General features: G+C 36.4%; 1 pseudogene; it reads left to right on the forward strand.

Moving 5' to 3' along the window:
• Positions 1-14,132: 14,132 nt before the first annotated feature.
• LOC149568225 (uncharacterized) lies at positions 14,133-19,240 on the forward strand (annotated as a pseudogene).
• The last annotated feature ends 2,294 nt before the right edge of the window (positions 19,241-21,534 follow it).

A 21,534-nucleotide genomic window follows, 5' to 3' on the forward strand; every position in this document is an offset into this window, starting at 1 on the left:
TATATTATTTGTTAAGATTGATTATTTAATTAATTAAATTTTAAAATCAGTAAAACACATTACAAAGGAGGAAATGACAATGGATACAAATACAATAATTGCTTGAAGACCATATATGTTCTGATTACTACAGAAAATCATTTTTAACCATACAGAAATACACAAAAATAGTATTTTTTTTAACAAAATAGTTCTTAAACTCAATTTTCATGAAGTCATTGTTGTAGAAAACTCTTATTCATCTACTGAACTAAATTTAACAAAAACAACTAGAAGAACATTTTTTAATATATTGTTAATACATGTGTCATCACCATTTGAGTTGCACAATACCCAATCTATAGAATAGTGCTCCCTCTGCTCACTTTCTTTTTTTTGAATGGTTGTGGTTTGGGTTTTGCTCTCTTCTCTTCTGTATGGAAAGGCTACTTGTTCCTAGTTTATTGTTGAGAAGGTAAGGCATTACAAATAAATGGGAACTATTTGTTATCATTAAATAATTTAATTTATAACTTTAAAAATTATCCTAATTCTATAGAAAAATAGAAATCAATTGATCCACAAATAAAATAATTCTATATATTGTTTTTTTGGCTAATAGAGAGCATGAACAATGTGGGATGAAGATGGTGTTTCCTTTTCATCTTACAAGTTAATTGACCATATTCTAATAGAATAGTTTTTGGTTTTCAAAATGTCTAAATTCATCAAGTCGTCTTGAAATAATTGTCTCAACAATTTTGTTTGGAATGTACCTCTTTACTTCTTTATACTACCATACTGCTTTTTTATAACTGCTTTCTGCACTAGCTATGTATAGGGTTTCAAGGCCCCTTCAAAGCTTGTTACATACACTATATATACAGATAACACTTTGTTTATGGTTATAGTAAAGCATCAAATGTATCTACTACTTACCTTGTATACATGTGTTAGTCCTTTTTATAAATTATTTCATGTTTTCTATCCACAAACTTTGAAAGACTTAATATTCATACTTGTTATGTTTAACTTTGTGATTTTTCTTTTTTATTGGCTTACAATTATACATGTTATCTACAAACCAATTCAATCTACAAACAAATAGATTACTAAGTTATAACCTTAATTTTATGATTTTTAGTAGAATGTTTTCTCATTTTAATGGTTAACTACACATGATTAATTCTAACACATTATACGTCACAATGAAATTAACAACTAATTTTGTTGCTACCATACATGCTCCTACACTTGTATATTGTATTAAGGATCAAAGTTACTGATTACATTTATTTTATCTTTTATTGAGTACAGAAAATGGACTCAAATGTACATGATTATGATGGATGGAAAAACTTAACTAGCCCTAGTGATCTTCGATCACGTGAAAGAAGTCAGTTGTATTATGCTAGCCATAGAGCTGAGGTTAGTGCAAAACATAAGATCCATCATGCAACTACCACCACCACCTCACTTGTTCATACACTCCAATCCTACTCCCATCCTTCTACAACCACCTGACATCAATTAGCCAATCCACCCATTTCAACACAACTTCCATCACAAACACCACCACCTCCACTTCCAAATGTGCAAACATCTAAAAGCCTTTCACACTTCAATAGCCCCATTGAACTACATACATGTAAGAGAAGTCATTTGTATTATGCTCATCATAAATAGGAAATTAGTTCTTGTCGAAAACTCTAGCGCATGCAACGACTCAACCATACATCAAATCAGCCACTATGTTTGTCTACAGAAACTCTTCCAACCAACCATGCCATTTCTTCGTGTACCCCCTCTTAGACAAACCATTCACAACATAGGCCACTTCATCCACTCCCATCAAGCGATATGGTTTTCAATATGTCATCTTCCTTCTTAGACGTGACCAAGTCATTTAGAAATAGGCTAGATGCATTGTCCAACTTACACATGTGTTATATATGTAATGAGCATTACTTGGGTATGCTTGTGCGCTCCTCACACAAAGACATAGCTTGTAGAAGATGCATTGTAGAGAAAGATCTTAATCGTTTCTCACTTGCAAACAATATGGACCCACTCGAACAACCAATTGTTCTTAAAGTACTCACACAAGTTGATGCAGGACCATCCAAAGGTATAAGGGCAATCCTATGTCACCAAAAAAAAATGTACTTAGACTTAGTTTCTGTTTCATGTGTTTTCATTTTTGGACACCCATTTGGGTCAAATAAAGGTTCCAACTCTCACAGTTCCACTATCAGTGTGCTAGTAAATCCTGAAAAAATAGGAGTATGTAATCGGGCCATCATTTTGGTAAACTAGAAGGTGTGAATTGGCCAGATGAATGTAATTGTGATTTAGAGCATTCCAGAAAAAGAATTAGGTCAAAAGGCCCCACAATTTAAAAATTATTGTAGTTTTTTGGGTTTTGGAGACCTCCTAAGAATGCTTCAAAGTTAGGTTAGGGGCATTAAATGACCTCAAAAAGGGCCAAAAAATGGGGGACAAGTAAAGCTGGTCCATAGGGCTTTAGAACGCTTTGAGAGCTTTTTAGAAATGTAAACGGTTCGTCAATTGGAGCTACGGTTCAAAAGTTATGCATCCCGAAAGTTTGGTTACCGTTTCTGGATTCTTCTAGATTTGCGCCGACTTCTAACGCAGCTTCTGGAGCCTTCTATTTGGTCAGTGGATTCCTACTAGCACTTTCTAGAATGTATTCCTAGTCCTTAACCCTTCGGGGTCTATTTAAGGAGATTCCTGGCATTGTAGAAGGCAGTTTGGAGTGGAGTTTGAGAGGAGGTACTGAAAAGAGAAATTATCTCCACATTTATGCTATTGTAAGCCCTTAGGGCATGTTTTGAAGTTTATTTTCTCTGTACTAAATGTACTAGCTTATTTTCAGTTAATACAATTTCCCTTTTTCTGTTGTGTCCATTATGTTCTTGAGTTGTGGCCCCATCAAGTGGTATCAGAGCCGGTTTCCCTGAGTGTGTAGACAGAGCGCCGACTGTGAGGCAACTTGCACCAGGACTGTGTGGTTGTGGGTTCGAGTTAGAAGATGCCTCCACGAAGAGAGCATGGCGAAAGGGCTAGAGCTATTAATCCTAAGGAGGTTAGAGCCCTCCAAGGAAGGTACAGGCATTGCAAGAGGAGCTCCATAGAGGAGCAAATGTTGCCGCAGGTGACGACAGTGAGGATGACAATGAAGAAGAAGAAATGGGACCAGAAGGGCCCGAATTTGATGGGGAAGTTTTAAATCATGCAGAGGAAAGGATTTTTAGGGCCATTACTAAGTTTGGGAAAAGACCCACAATTGAAGTGGGTGTATTTTTAGGAAATCTGAAACCAGATGAGTTGATCGATTGGATCAATGAACTGGAGAAATACTTTGAGTATGAGGATATCAGGGACCCAGATAGGGTTAAGTTTGCAAAGGCCAAACTGAAAGGCCATGCCAAAATCTGATGGCAAGAGGTTCAATTGGAAAGAAATAGAAGAGGAAAGGAGAAGATCACAAGATGGGATCACATGGTGGACAAATTGAAGAAGCAGTTCATTCCTGTGGACTACGAGCTTGATTTGTTTAAGAAGATGCATGGGTTAAAGCAAGCAGGAAGATCAGTCCAAGAATATACAGAGGAATTTTACTGACTCTTGATTAGAGCGGGGCATGTAGAAGCCAATAAGGAGAAGGTTGCTCGTTATATCAGTGGGTTGTGACCTAGCATCTAGGAGGAATTAAGTCTGGTAAGAATGACCAACGTTGAAGAGGCATACTAGTTTTCCCTATGAGTTGAAGAGAAGTTGAATAAAAGGTTTGAAGGAAGACAAAGAGGGTGTGGTCAAGGAGGAAGGGGAAGTGGTAGATCATCTGGAGGCCGCAATGAAACCCAAAAGAAAAATGAAGATGTGGGTACTAGCAGGAACCAGAGGAATGAGAGTTTCAACCACTCCCATGATCAAGACTTTGGAAATTGGAGAGGAAGAGGTAGAGGACATGGACAAGGAAGAGGAGGCTTTCGTGGTACCTATTTCCATTGCAATGAAGAAGGTCATCATGTCTTTGAATGCCCTCAACGATAAGGAAGGACAGATAGGAGAGTTGAGGGCCAAGCTAGGGTTGCTCATGTGGATGAAGATGCACAATCATCACATTCAGAGGATGCAGAAAGAGGAGAGACCTTGGTAAATGAAAGAGTCCTACTAAGTGGTGAGATTGAACTAGGACAACGGAGGAGTTTGTTCCATACCAGAAGCAAGTGTGAGGATAAATGTTGTGATGTGATCATTGATGGTGGTAGCACTGATAAATTGGTATCAGAAGAGATGGTCTCTAAGCTGAAGCTCAAGAGGGAGAAACATCCCCAGCCCTATCGGATTGCTTGGGTAAAAGATGATAATAAGGTCCTGGTAAGTGAACAATGTTTAGTGAAATTCAAAATTGGGAGTTACCACATGATGAAGTTCTTTGTGATGTTATTCCGATGGATGTTTGCCATCTATTGTTGGGTAGACCATGGAAGTTTGATAGACATGTAGTACATGATGGACATGCAAACACATACTCTCTAACAAAGGATGAAGTTCGCCACAAATTGAAGCCCATGAAAAAGGAAGGTGAAAAGGTATGTAGCAGTGCTAAGATTTTTCTTGTTGATGAAAGGAAGTTTTTAGATGGCATGAAACATCAACATATGTGCTATGTTTTGATTCCTAGGAAAGATAAAGAAGGTAGCAGTGAAATACCACTTGAAGTTTCAGATTTACTAGGGGAGTTTGGAGATATTATCTCTGATAATGTTCCAGATGGATTGCCACCAGTAAGGCAAATCAGTCATCAGATAGATCTGATTCCAGGAGCTAGTTTGCCTAACAAGGCTGCTCACAGGATGACTCCTACTGAAATAGAGGAGCTAAATAGACAGGTTTAGGAGATGTTGAGGAAGGGCTTGATTCGAGAGAGCCTGATTCCATGTGCAGTACCTGCAGTACTCGCACCAGAGAAGGATGGAGAGTGGAGGATGTGTACAGATTCTTGAGCTATAAATAGGATAACCATCAAGTACCAGTTTCCTTTGCCAAGGATGGATGATCTTATGGACTGCTTGAGTGGAGCTTAGTACTTCACAAAGATAGATCTCAAGAGTGGCTATCATTAGATACGGATTCGAGAAGGAGATGAGTGGAAAACAACCTTCAAGACCAAGGAGGGTCTTTATGAGTGGTTAGTCATGCCCTTTGGATTGATGAATGCCCCAAGCACCTTCATGAGGCTCATGAATGAGGTACTTAAGAAGTTCTTGGGAAAATTTGTTATTGTCTATTTGGATGATATTTTAATTTTCAGCAAGACTTTGGAAGAACATTTACTGCATATTCGTAGTGTCCTTGAAAGGCTAAGGGAAGAGAAACTGTTAATTAATCCAAAGAAGTGTATCTTTGCAAAAAGGGAGTTAGTCTATTTGGGGTTTGTTATATCACCCGAAGGTCTCAAAATAGATCCGGAGAAGGTAAAAGCCATCTTGGAATGGCCTACTCCAAGGTCTGTTACTGAGGTAAGATCATTTCATGGTCTGGTTAGTTTTTACAGGAAGTTTATTAAGAATTTCAGTGGCATATGTGCACCCCTAACTGATACAATAAGAGGGGATAGAAAAGAGTTCAAATGGACTCCAGTAGCTGTGAGAAGTTTTGAATTGCTGAAGAAGAAGGTAACAGAACAACCTGTGTTGGCACTTCCAAATTTTAGAAAGGTTTTCCAAGTGGATTGTGATGCCAGTGGCAGCGCTATTGGGGCTGTATTAAGCCAAGAAGGTAAGCCTATTGCATATTTTAGTGAAAAATTGAATGATGCAAAGAAGAAGTATTCTGTTTATGATCAAGAGTTCTATGCAATAGTTCAGGCCTTAAAGAAATGGAGGCATTATTTATTGCCAAAGGAATTTATTTTGTATACTGATCATCAGGCATTACAGTACCTAAATAGCCAAGGTAAATTGAATCAGAGGCATATGAAGTGGGTAGAGTTCTTGCAGAGTTATACATTTGTGTTGAAGCATAGAAGTGGAAAATCTAATAGGGTTGCAGATGCACTAAGTAGGAGACAGTTGTTGCTTACAGTAATGCAGGTTGAAGTAGTTGGGTTTGATGAACTCAAGAATTTGTACCCCAAGGATCTTGATTTTGCTGAAGCATGGAAAGCTTGTAAAGAACCTGTTGTTGTAGATAGAACCAAGTGGTTAGACTATTTGATTCAGGATGGCATGTTGTTCAAAGGTAGTTAATTGTGCATTCCAAGGAGTTCCATGAGGGAAAATCTGATTAAGGAGAAACACAATGGAGGGATGGCATGACATTTTGGTTGAGATAAAACCATTGCCATTCTTAGAGAACATTATTTTTGGCCTCAAATTTCACAAGATGTGAAGAAGTTTGTACAGAGTTCTCAGGTTTGTCAAGTTGCCAAGGGGTTTAGTCACAATACTGGCCTATATCAACCATTGCCTGTTCCATCAAGGCCATGGGAGGACATAAGTATGGATTTTGTTCTTGGATTGCCAAGGACACAAAGGGGTAATGACTCAGTATTCGTGGTGGTTGATAGGTTCTCCAAAATGGCACATTTCATTCCATGCCACAAAACTCATGATGCTGTCCATATTGTAGACTTATTTTTCAAAGAGGTGGTAAGACTACATGGTCTTCCAAGGAGCATAGTTTCTGACAGAGATACTAAATTTTTGGGGTATTTCTGGAGGATATTGTGGAAAAAGTTAAGAACTGACTTGAAATTCAGTTCCATGCATCACCCACAAATTAATGGCCAAACAAAAGTGGTAAACAGAAGTTTGGGCAATTTGCTGAGATGTTTAGTTGGGGATAAGCCCAAGGGATGGGATTTGATTCTACCACAAGCAGAGTTTGCTTACAATAACTCTATAAATAGGAGTACTGGAAAATCACCATTCCAAATTGTATATGGGAATAGCCCAAGGACTGCACCAGAATTGAGGAAGATAGAGCAAGGAGAGAGGACAAGTTCTGAAGCAAAAGAATTTGCTGAACATATCAAGCATGTACATGAGGAGGTTCAAGCACACATTACCAAGATGAATCAAGAGTATAAAGCTAGGGCTGATCAAAGGAGAAGACATAAGGAATTCCAAGTAGGGGATCTAGTCATGGTGCACTTACGAAAAGAAATATTTCCAGCCAGTACTTACAACAAGCTGAAAATGAAGAAATTTGGCCCCTGCAAAGTTTTGAAGAAACATGACTCAGAAAATGCATATGAGGTGGAGCTGCCAGATGGTATTCACATTTCTCCCATTTTCAACATTGCAGATTTAACAGAGTATCATGATGATGGTGTAGATGAGGAGCTGGTGTTAGAGTCATGTCCGATTCCTGCTTCTAAGAAGGAGGAGATAGAAGACATTCTAGATCATCGTATGGGTAGGAGTACCAGAAACAGGCAATATGAAGAGTATTTGGTCAAATGGAAAGGACGACTGATCGAGGACTCAACTTGGATTTCAACAGTTGAGGTTTCCCATTTGGGATTTCCTCTACCATTCATAAAGTGACAGGGTCACTTTTCAATCTACCCTGGGTGTCTGATGCAGGAGCATCCAAAGGTATAAGGGCAATCCTGTGTCACCCAAAAAAAATGTACTTAGACTTAGTTTCTGTTTCATGTGTTTTCATTTTTGGACACCCATTTGGGTCAAATAAGGTGTGAATTGGCCAGATGAATTTAATTGTGATTTAGAGCATTCCAGAAAAAGAATCAAGTCAAAAGGCCCCACAGTTTGAAAGTTATTGCAGTTTTTCGAGTTTTGGAGACCTCCTAAGAATACTTCAAAGTCAGGTTAGGGGCATTAAATGACCTCAAAAAGGGCCAAAAAATGGGGGACGAGCGAAGCTGGTCCATAAGCTATAGAGCGCTTCGAGAGCTTTCCGAAAATGTAAACGGTTCGTCAATCGGAGCTACGGTTCAAAAGTTATGCATCAGGGAAGTTCGGTTACCATTTCTGGATTCTTCTAGATTTGCACCAACTTCTAACGTAGCTTCTGGAGCCTTCTATTTGGTCGGCGGATGCCTACTAGCACTTTCTAGAATGTATTCCTAGTCCTTAACCCTCCGGGGTCTATTTAAGGAGATTCCTGGCATTGTAGAAGGCAGTTCGGAGTGGAGTTTGAGAGGAGGCACTGAAAAGAGAAATTATCTCCACATTTATGCTATTGTAAGCCCTTAGGGCATGTTTTGAAGTTTATTTTCTCTGTACTGAACGTACTAGCTTATTTTCAGTTAATATAATTTCCCTTTTTCTGTTGTGTCCATTCTGTTCTTGGGTTGTGGCCCCATCACAAGTAGAAGAAATGCTCATTGCATGTGTTAATCCAATATTACAAGTAACACATGCCCATGGCGGACAATACAAATATAGTGGTCATACAATTAGCTTCCCCAGAGATATAAAACTCATTGCAAAAATATTACCACGTAGGCCTCATGAATTGGATGTTTTAATAGTACATAAGTTGAATTCACATGGGAAGGCTTATGATTGTTATGTCAATAAAAGTCATGTCCACAATGCACTCCAATACAAAATCAAATATGACCCTTATTGGGTAAAAGCACAGATCTGTGTCACCATTTGTGATACAAAAATTTGTTTTGGTCAAATCTCATTTCTCTATCAAAACTCAATTTTTTTCAAAAACTAAAAATACCTTTTTATAGATCTCAGATTCAATATCATCATTATATAATATTTTGAGTGTTTTGATTAGTTATAATATGTTATAATCTCAAAATATTATAAGTCGATATTTCAACATTTCAGAAGATGCTCTCTCAAAAAATGAAAAAAAATAGTAAATCATATCAAAAAAATAAAAAAAATTATATTTATCACTAGAGGAGAGAATCCTCTTCACGAATATGTAATTTTTTTTCAAGAAGGTATAGATTTGATAGGGAAGTTTTGATGGGAGGAAAAAACTGTTGGATTCTAACAAGGTCAAACTTGAGTACTTATAACAAAGAAAATATACATCAAAAATAATTATTTCTTTTTTTGTTCACTAGCTATACATGTCATCTATAAAATATTTTCAAATCAGAACAAAAAAAGATGATTTGCACATACTTGTTTGATGGGAACTACATCCTATATTTTTTACAGTTAAAAAAGTGACTTCAAAATAAAATAAAATGAATACATTCTTAGTCAAAAAAATTATAAAAATTACAGGCATAAAATTCATACAATTCTACACATTTCATCAATTTACATCATCTTCATATTTTAAACACAAATACCAATTTTTTTGTCATTAATGTTGAATTGTCACATTCTGATATCACGCTTCTTTATAAAAGGTGACACAAGTTTGTGCTTTTACCCTATTGCAATGACATGATAATTGATGAGAGCACATTATCAATCTTGATACTATTACCGACATCTCTGAAATGCTTTGCTCGTTAGATAGCAAACATGAAGACCCACATTCAACCAACAATGACCTTGAAATTGTACCAATTGACCACGAACAAAACACTCAAAACTCTACTTAATTTATAGACAGTCTACCAAATAAACAATGTGAGTTGCAAATCATTAAGGAATCATTGGACCTCGACCATGAACCTAACACCAAACTTGATTGGCCCCACATCAGTTCAACACCAATTAATGAGTACACTACTGAGGTACTATTTGACATGGCATTTCCAACTCTATTCCCAAATGGAATAACACAACCCATGCAACTTTGAGCAAGAGATGTGCAACTTCATGAATATGCTCTGCACCTTATGCGTTACCATGACAACAAGTTCGGTCAACACCCACGATTTACATACTTTCTACTTAACCTTATGATGCGCCATCATAGCTAAGCTCTAGCATCAGTGTTTATTAAACGCAAAATTGATGATAATATACCAACCAATATAGAAAATCTTCAGTCCCACTTAACAAACCTGCTTGATTGTCAATTAGCTGAAGAACTAATGCATTTTGGATCCATCTTGTGAGGTACACACTCATACTAGAATAAACACTGCACAAATCTAATAGATCTTATTACCCAAATAGGTACTCCCACATTGTTCTTCACTTTAAGCGCAGCTGACACCAAATGGCCTGACCTACATGCAGTCTTATCTCTAGACATAGCAATTAATTGAACTAAACAAAAAACATCGCATACAAAATGTCATTAGAAACCCCCATTCAATAGCATTATACCTACATCAACATTTTACAATCTTTCGTGAAGAGGTCATCGAGAATCTTGTGGGGGCAGTCAATTATTGGTACCGATATGAGTGGCAAAGTCATGGGTTTGCTCACATTCATGGGTTCATTTGGCTAAAAATTGCACCCAATATGGATACATTGGATTGGAATAATCCAGATGAAGTAAAAAAGGCCAAAGATTTTTTTGACCAATATGTCACTGCTTGGAACCCTCGAGACAAATGTGATATTGAAAATGTTATTCATAGGGCCCCAAAAGACGATCCATGCTTGCACAACACACATGCAATAAATGCGACTAATCCACACATTGACTATGAGGAATTGGTTAATCATGTACAACGATACACCAAATGCACCGAATGGACTTTCCTACAAAAAAAAGGCCACCAACTAGAATGCAAGTATAAAGCGCCTTGGATAGAATGTGATGAGTCACAATTGATATGTGATGAATTAGGTCGCAAGTCATATGTGCCCACACACAATGATGCCAAGGTTAACATACATAATCCACAAATGCTCTCTATTTGGAGGGCAAACATTGATTGTCAACCAGTCACGTCAGAACTTCTTGTTCTCAAATACATCGCCAAATACGCTTCTAAAGTAGAGAAGAAATCTGAGAGTTGTGTAAATATGCTATCAAGGATATGTTTAGATGCTAATGAGCAAGATAATGCCATCAAAGCATACCAAAAATTCATGTCCAAAATTGTTTCAAAGTGCGATATCAGTGCACAAGAAACATGCCACATGCTACAAAAACTTCCTCTTGTCATTTGCAACCGACATTTCATATCGCTTAATGTTGGAAAAAAAAATTTCATCGCATTAAACCAATTGTAGATGGACATGAGATACAATCTACCTACATACAAGCCTACATGCAATGACCATCACACTTAGAGAAAATTTCACTCATAGAGTTTGCTAGATCATATACATATTCGGCCAATCGTAAAGGGTGCAAATGGCGTCATAGAGATGATAAAGCAATTGTTCAAGTCTACCCAAAATTTTATATGGTACCACCTAAAGACTCTGAAAATTTTGAACTATTTTGTTGGAGTGAGCTTCTTTTGTACAAACATTTTCGTTCACTCACAAAAGATATAGGTCTTTCAAAAGAAGCAATCATTTCTCATTGGAAGGCCATGTCATTGCAAAAATACAATTTTTGGCATATTGATCGCAAAGAACAAACTGAAAATGATTTGGGAGAAGATATCGAAAGTGAACGAGTGGGAACTTATTTCAAATATGTCTCATTCCAATAATTTTAACTTTAATGAACTTGGCTTGTTCGGTAAACATGATTTTGACAATAACCACAACTGGGAAGGTCACAATGTTCCTACACAATTGCAGAAAGATGTAAACCAATTTATTCCTAGAACTAAGATATCTCAACAAGCAAATCAACCACCAAAATATGAGTACAATTGCTAGTATGAGTTGTCACCTAAACAACAATTGGCCCTTCAACTAATTTTAGACCATTCCATTGCAAATAAGCATACTGAACCTTTGTACATGCTCTTGCAAGGAACAACAGGAACGAGAAAGTCATATCTAATCAATTGCATACGCACGTCTCTTCAAAATACATCCCCACATGGATTAACTCCTATCCTTGTTCTTGCACCAACTGGAATAACTACATTTAATATACATGCAACAACTATACATGTAGCCCTCAAGATACCAATTAGAGAAATGAAACCACTACAAGGACAAACATTAACAACGTACCAAGAAAAAATGAAAAACATCAAATATATTTTGATTGATGAGATGAGTTCCATAGGCCCAAAATTGTTACTTAAAATTGATTCGAGATTACGTGAGGCATTACCCCACCGACAACACATTCCTTTTGGGGGACTATCTATAATTTTAATTGGTGATTTTGCACAACTAACTCCTGTTATGGACAAACCTATTTATGTAGTATAGACAATATCTCAAAATCTTTGGCTCAATTTTAATATCATTGTAACATTACAAACAATATTTAGACAAGACGGTTGTGACCCAACACAAATAAAGTTTTGTCATGCACTACAAAACATGTGCAATGCTAAACCAACCGAGGATGACTGGAAATTATTAATGACATGCAGAAACACACACCTTCCACCAACTGAGCAAGCATAATTCAACCAAGCAATACATTTGTTTGCCACAAATGAACAAGTTGCTATACATAATAAACAAAAACTCAAACAACTAAATGTACCTATTGCACTCTGTGTAGCTATAAATACTCAACGTAATAATGTTAAAACATATACAGATGACCAACTCTCACAAGAATTACTCATATGTAAATTTCAACGTGTCATGCTTACCGCAAACCTATGGATACAAGGTGGCCTTGTCAATGGATCCCTTGGTGTAGTTAAGGACATTGTATATGCCACTTCCTCTAAGCCTCCTCAATTGCCAACATATGTTACTATCACATTTGATAGCTACAATGGGCCTCCATGGGATGTCAACAACCCAAAAACCATACTAATCCATCCAATTACCCGAGGCAACCGTACCCAACTACCACTAACCACTGCTTGGGCTATCACTATACACAAATCACAAGGCCTAACTTTAGAATGGGCCACAATTGATATAGGTAAAACTGAAAGACAAGGCCTCACCTTTATAGCCATATCAAGGATCAAATCCATACAAGGCCTTCGAATTGAACCTGCCTTCTCATTTGAGCGCTTCTGCAAAATGAAAAAAAACCCCTACAATATTATTAGAAAGAAAGAAGAAGCTCAATTGTTCTTGCTCTCACTTTGACAAGGTACTTTTTCGTAATCACTTCCAATTTTCTATAAACTTTTCCTTAAAAAAAAAAAAAAAACCTTATCTAAGTATTACATTTGTTTGATGACATTTTTGTCTACTTCTCTTTTACAAGTTCACTATATGCAGCAAGGAGCCGACAAAACTTAGATTGATTTGTCATTGAGATGATATATAAATGTAATGTGGGAAAACCTACAAGTAATATCTATACAAATACATTGTACTGTCAAATTTGACACATTTACTATTACTTAAAAAAAAATGCTTCTATCGAATAGGATGCATGTTGTAAATGACACTTTACAATTTTATTATAATTACTATTTAGGTTTACACATACATTTCTTGGTAAACATATGTATCAACCATTGTGCATGCTTCAAATAATTTTTTTCCATTTTGTTGTATACTACTCCTTTGCTTCTAAAAAACCATTATTGTTATGCACTATTGGACCACACTAAAAATCATTATTTTCTTGACAAATAGATTTATTTGTCATAAGGAATCATTTGTTAAACCCATTACTATTCTGTTCAATTTCATACAATGATAGTTGTCTAAATTTACGCTATAGGCGTATCCCTTGAACCTCTCATAGATACAAGTGCTAGTTGTATTTATCTATTTCTCGTTTCATTTCATAACAATAAATTTAGAAAACTAATCATTTATTTTTGTTTGACTTTGCTTCCATGTACCACCATACGGAAAAGTTACGGTACCAAAGTTATGAGGCCGTCATAAATGGTTTAAGAGTGGGGGCCACTCTTGAACCAATCAGGTACAAGTGCTAGTAAATTTGAAGCACCAAAGTCTTCTTCCACAGTACCCACCGTCACACGTAGCCTTTGTTACACTTTATGCGGTCTTATATTTCCACCTGTTTCGCAATGGTGACCCAGATCCATCAACTGCAGAAGGTGCACTAATTAGTCCAACTTTTCTAGTAGGGGAAGTGCAAAAATATGAACAGGGCTTTTCTGATAAGAATTAGGGTGAGAAAAGTGTGCCAAAGAGAGCTGGTGGGATGCGTTATGCCTGGTCGGAATATTAACTTTCTGTGTACAAGTAAAATGCGACTGATTAGACTATTACTCTGTGACTTTTAATTTATTTAACAAACAAATTGTGTAATTCATTTAACAAACAAATTGTGCAATTTATTTAAAATAGAAAAAATCGCATACTTCTCTTGTCGGTGTAAGAAAATGATAAATTCCATGGCTTTCTTCTTCTCTTGCTCTCCCTGATTTCTCAGAAAACTTTTTTGAAAGTGGAAATGTCTTCCCTGATATTTGTATGCTCAGCAACCTCCATTCTTTATAACGCGTTGCCGTGTCTTTGCCTCCCAAGTAAATCCCTAAGCATGGCGCCCGCAACCAAGTTATTCGTGTTTTCTGTTATTGTAATTATTCCCCTCTTTCTCCTCCCTTTCTGCATTGGATGTATTCCCAGCGAGAGGGAAGCTCTGCTTCGATTCAAATCCGCCCTAAATTACTCTTCCTGGGAGAAGAACAGAGGAGATTGCTGTCTCTGGCCAGGCATTTCCTGCCATGACACCACCAATCATGTTGTCTCTGTTGACATGCACGGTTCTTATGGCGGTGGCGTCTTATCTGAGAGCTTGTGCGGCCTCACCTATCTTGCAACCATTCGCCTAACCTTTACGGGGTTGACAGGTACCATTCCTCCCTGCCTGGGAAACCTCTCTTCTCTTTCTGTCCTTGATTTGTCTAACAACAATTTAAAAGGGGAAATTCTCCTCGATAATATTTGTAAGCTCAGCAACCTCAGCATCCTTGATCTTTCAGAGAACCAACTGAATGGAAGCTTACCTTCCTGTCTGGGTAGTCTTCCCTCCCTCACAGAACTGCATCTATCTTATAATAGGCTGTCTGGGAATATTCCATTGTCTTCTTCTCTTGCCACTCTTGATTTGGGCTATAACAGTTTTGAAGGTGAAACTCTCCTCGCTACTGTCTGTCTGCTCAGAAACATTAGTGAGCTTAACCTTTATTACAACCAGCTGAATGGAAGTTTACCAACCTGTCTCGGAAGTCTCCCTTCTGTGATTCAGGTAGAGATCCAAGGAAATCACTTGAGTGGTAAGATTCCATGTTCTGTGGGGAAGATGTCCTCCCTGACATATTTCGATGTTTCTAATAACTCGTTCAGTGGTTCTATCCCAGATTCCTTGGGAAATCTCTCTTTGTTGGAAGAATTGCATCTATCTCACAACAAACTGAGTGGTTCTATCCCAGATTTCCTGGGTGTAATGGACACCCAGGAATGCCCAAAAGCTGAACCAAAGCTGGAATTATATTAATTCTAAAAATGCTGCAATCAAGTACAAAGAGATGTATTCCAAAGGCCAAACCATAAGGGAATGACGTCTAGAATGTTACAAGAGAGGATGAACGTCCTCTAATGCCAAGAAAGATATGTGATTCACACATCCAAACTCTTATCAAATGCAATTCACAATCATCCGATACAATAATCCCATGCTCAACAATGAGACTTTCAGCCCTATTTATCCTTTTTTTCATCCTTTTGGAAGGAACTAAAACATTAATTAATTGCAAGGGCTAGAAGCTTCCTCCTTCCAATAATTAATGCATACCCTAAAAACTCCTCCCTGGAAATAATTAATTAAATCGAGAGGCTTCCGTCCTTCCAATAATTAATACATACCCTACAAGCTACTCCCTTGTAATTAATAATTAAATTAATTAAATACAATGTCACCTTTAAATTGAATGACTTTATAAGAAATTAATTTAATTTTTTCTTATCTTCCACTTAGACTTTGGAGAACGTGAAGGCCAAAAGATGGGATCATTACAAATCCGCCCTCCTTGAAATTGCTTATCCTCAAGCAATTAAGTAACATAATGGACTCCAACCTCCACCTGGATCCCAATATGTGATAACCATATGGAAGTTAAACCAACTGCAAACCCGCATCATCAGGACCAACCCCTGTAGCCTAGCATTCAAAACTTGTGCTGATGAAGTCAGAATGTCACCATAAGGAAACTCCATAGAAGATTTATGAAATGTCTTCTTCCCTTTATCCATCCACATAATATATATTGGACTGGAATGCATATTATCACCATCATGCATTGAAAAAGATGTAGTTGTAGGTGAACCATATGTACTCATGCTAACTGTATCAACAAAAGGTGTTGCCGCATCGAAATATATGGACATAGGAACAACATTAACTGCTGCAACAAAAAATTGAACTAAATTTGTAGTTGATGAAAACTCATAATCATTAACATGTGTGGCTTCTTTAGAAAATACATCAACCACTGCATTTATACCATTAAACTTCTCATTGGATGCTTCAACTGACATAGAAGTGGTTGCTGATATGATAGTATCCTCGCGTTCTCCTAATTCCACTATTGCTACGTCATCATCCCCTGACAAGGCTTCATATGTGGTCTCCTGACTTTGCACGCATGTCTCTACTGACTCTGTCGAAATGCCCACATCATAGCTGGCTGGCTCTATACGTGTCTCGATCCCACCTGAGAAATCGACTACCTTCTGCTCTGGAGTAACATATAAATCATCAATGTTGATGCCCATCTGTCTAGCCATAAGTTGCAACATCATATCCATTCGCCTATTCTGCTCCTGTTGCATATGTTGTCTCTTCTCTAATGTACCCAATAACTATCTAAGCATCACATCTTGATCTGGACTAATATGCATCTTTATCCGGCTATCAATATGATCTCCACAGGATGGCAGGACTTATAGCTCTGATACCACTGTAATGGACACCCAGGAATGCCCAAAAGCTGAACCAAAGCTGGAATTATATTAATTCTAAAAATGCTACAATCAAGTACAAAGAGATGTATTCCAAAAGCCAAACCCTAAGGGAATGACGTCTAGAATGTTACAAGAGAGGATGAACGTCCTCTAATGCCAAGAAAGATATGTGATTCACACATCCAAACTCTTATCAAATGTAATTCACAATTATCTGATACAATAATCTCATGCTCAAAAATGAGACTTTCAGCCCTATTTATCCTTTTCTTCATCCTTCTGGAAGGAACTAAAACATTAATTAATTGCAAGGGCTAGAAGCTTCCTCCTTCCAATAATTAATGCATACCCTAAAAACTCCTCCCTGAAAATAATTAATTAAATCGAGAGGCTTCCGTCCTTCCAATAATTAATACACACCCTAGAAGCTATTCCCTTGTAATTAATAATTAAATTAATTAAATACAAAGTCACCTTTAAATTGAATGACTTTATAAGAAATTAATTTAATTTTTTCTTATCCTCCACTTAGACTTTGGAGAACGTGAAGGCCAAAAGATGGGATCATTACACTGGGTAATCTCTCCTTGCTGAATATCCTGGATGTATCTTACAACAAATTGAATGGAACTCTTCCCTCCTCATTTTCAAGGCTCTCCTCCCTTACCAATCTCATTGCTCATGGGAACACATTCAACCAAAGCATTGCTTCTTCGGTGCTGCCCTCTTCACTTGAAATACTTTATCTATCACTAGACGGCCAACAAGTAATTTGAGACGCCTTCTTTTACAACCTTACCAATTTGAATAGTCTGGGCTTGTCAAATTGTATACATAATATCAGTACCAGTTGGATTCCCTCATTCCAATTAACTTGGTTGTCTATGATATCATGCAAGGTGGATGGCCCAATCCCGTCCTGGATTTCAACTCAGTTCTCACTTGTAGACTTGGAATTGGTTGACAACAATCTTACTGGAGAAATTCCTTCGTGGGTACTGGGCATGAATCTTCTCTTCATCAATCTTACAACAAATCATCTCCAGGGACAACTTTTGCCAGAAGCAGCAGATGGGAATCCATTGACATCACTGGATTTGTCAAGGAATGAATTGTCTGGTCAGATTCCATCAATTTGGCCTCCTAATATAACAGTGTTTTTGCTCAATGACAATTTGCTGACAGGAAATATTCCTTCGAACATACAGGGTATCTCTTCACTGGAGATTGAAAACTTTGCAAACAATCATTTGAGTGGAATAATCCCTCCAAGCTTTGCCAATTGTTCCAAGCTTGAAAAACTTAATCTAGGAGATAATTATTTCAGTGGAATGATTCCTTATGAGTTTAGTAAGCTTAGTGAACTACGGTCACTTATGATAAGGAATACTCAGCTGAGTGGGCCATTTCATCTCTCCATATGTAATTGCTCAAAATTATACTTGTTAGATGTTGGCCAAAACTTCTTTAGAGGCCTCATTCCACAGTCAATTGGGAACATTTCACAGTTGAAAGTGTTATCAATGAGGAAGAATCATTTTTATGGTAGGATTCCTGCTGAGATTGGACGACTGAAGAACCTACAGATCTTGGATCTTTCTTCAAATCGACTTTCAGGCTTGATACCACATACCATTTGCAGTTTACAAGCATTGATGATAGAAGCCCATGAGGAATTTTCTACGGTTCAAGTTGAAATAGATGAGCGGTCAGGTGCAGGGTTGTATGCTTTAGACTACACATATAAGAATGGATTGACTATGAATTCCAAAGGCAGAGATGAGCGGTACACATATATTTTCCCCACCATGATGGCCATAGACCTTGCAGACAATCAACTGAGTGGGCATCTTCCATCTGATTTAGGAAAGTTGAAAGGATTAAAGTTGCTCAACGTTTCAATGAATAATTTTAGTGGTGTTATTCCAAATAGCATTGTACAAATGATTTGGCTGGAAACATTACACTTGTCAACAAATCATTTTTGTGGACAGATTCCTTTAGATTTTGGTTCTTTGAACTATTTGGAAGCCCTCAACTTTTCCAACAACCAGCTTACAGGAAGCATACTACAAGGAGGACACATGACAACATTTAGTCAATTGTCATATTTAGGCAATCCAAATCTATGGGGTTGTCCACTTCCGAAGAAATGTTCTTGGCCTGAATTCACTCCTAGTCCTCCTCAAATCTCTATATCTGATAATGGAGAAGAGAAAAGCGAGGAAAGTGTGTGGTATGAGATTGGAGTGGGACTTTCATATGTAGCAGGTTTTACAATAGTCCTAGTATTTATTGTGCTGAAGAAAAAATATTTTGAGGGAGTCGATTTGATTTTGAAAATCCTTTTCCCATGGATCCGCAATTTGACATTGTAAAACTAACCTTTGCTAAGGCGAGCCAATATAAATTCGTATAAATTATAAACACATTATACTCCTCCAATGGTAGAAGGTATTTACAGGCATTATAATATATTTTTAATTTGTTATGTGCATGTTCTTTTGTGATGGTACATTTACTTAGCAACCATTTAAAATCTTATAAAACTGTCACACCTGTTCTTTCTAGAAAATTATGTTTTTATTAAAAGAAATATTTTTCAGATTTCTTTATAAAGTATTATATTATTACGATTTATTTTTTTCAAACGTATATTATTTTTTCTTTTGCATGTTTAGGAGGGTCGCTTTAGATCCAGTGATTGGTGAGAGAGGCTGATATACTTTTGTTTTTGGAAAAGAGGGGTAAAAATTTATTAAGACAGAAAGGAATACAACAAGGAGCTCGATCCTGAGCAACAAGATCATCAAATTCTTGCACCATCTCAAAGGACAGTTGCCTCCTATCCCTAATATTCCAACTCGGATCATGACTAGAAGCCCATTTGGCTAAACAATTAGCAGTTCTGTTCCATTCACGAAGAATATACGTGAACCTAATGAACTGAAAAGAGGTAGAGAAGAGAATAATCTGCTTAACAACAGTGGCCAGCTGCCAACTAACATCCTCAAGCTCTTGCGAAGAAAGCATGTTCACCACCACTTGGGAATCAGACTCACAGATAATCTTACTCCATCCCCGCAAGCAACACTGTTCCACAGCATATAAAATAGCCCGAGCTTCAATGAGATTGTTAGTATAATCACCCTTATGAACTGAGAAAAAAAATTTAACATCCCCAAATATACACAAATATTTGGAGCAAGCTTTTAATTCTGGGGAAATCTAATAGCTAGTTAAACTCAATATTTGCTTTTTGGAGTATGAAAAATTTCTGTAAATTCAAATTTGAGTAAATATTCAGTCACGAATTGAAGAAAGTTTTTTTAATAAGAGTTTTTAACTTTTGTGACTGATTTAACATCCATGATTTTTTTTCTATATGTCATCCATTGGCACTCTATTTTGAATAACTCTTTATAATGTAAGATAATAATTACTTTGTTATGTTTGAGGAACATATAACATTATGAAACAATCTTACAACACTAGAAAAATCCCCGTACTAACTTATAGAATTCTGTATATAGCCCTAGTCATGTAAAAACTTATTGATAATGAATTGTTAAATAGAAGCCTTACAGTTCTGCAATTTTCTCATGTCTCTACAATTGTTTTTATGGAAGCCAGTATATGGGAATTGATTAGATAGGTTTTTGTTCATAACTTTGATTTCTGATCATAAAGGTTGATGAGTATTGATATGAATAAATACAACTTTAAGATCATATTTTATGACTTTTATTTATTATACACAAATAAATTATAAGGTTTGACTTAGCAGAATATATATATATATATATATATATATATATATATATATATATATATATATATATATATATATATATATATATATATATATATATATATATATATATATATATATATATATATATGCCATCTCACAACCAATGCACTGTTCTGTTCCACAGTGAAGACCCACAAACAAGTAAATCTATCACCTTTATATATATGTTTTCTCTCCATGTTTGAAATCTTTTACAGATAGAGTCTAATGGGGAGCATTTGGGAAATGAAATGAGGTGTTTCCTTCGAGTTAACAATGGAAACCATGCAAGAATATAAAACTGTATAAAGTAGAAGACTATGGCTACATGTTTTACATTAAATGAATTTTAAAAATGATGTACAAAACTTGAAAAGTGTCCCTCAAAATTTATAAGCATTCATCTAAATTGTGTATAGTATTCTTTGAAATTTAGAGTAATCAATAAAAAGAACAATTATTATTTTTGATATTTCAATAGAATAGAAATTTTTTTTCAAAAATTATTTCCATCTAACAACTGACTCACTAAAAGAGGGGTAAAATTTTTATTGAATCTACAACAGAGACACTGAGACTGAGACTCTATTTTGGAGTGATTCTTGAAATGGAAATACAATTTCAAGTCTTTCCTCTTCACTACCTTTTTCAGTTACAAATCAAATTTAAAAAAAAGCTTCTATATTAATATGACTGCTTTGACAATGTTTCGATTCTAAATTATGTATAGTTTTATATTAATATAACTGCATATACACATAAACGTATTGAGAAGACAACGAGTGGTGTTGAGACACAAGTGTCGGCCATACATTTGAAATTACCACGAGCCATGCTTTGCAAAGAACTATTTACAACAGATGCAATATTTTGGAATAG

This window comes from Cupressus sempervirens, chromosome 3, assembly GCF_028749045.1.
Source record: "Cupressus sempervirens isolate cs-2001-9-10 chromosome 3, ASM2874904v1, whole genome shotgun sequence".
Taxonomy (NCBI): domain Eukaryota; kingdom Viridiplantae; phylum Streptophyta; class Pinopsida; order Cupressales; family Cupressaceae; genus Cupressus; species Cupressus sempervirens.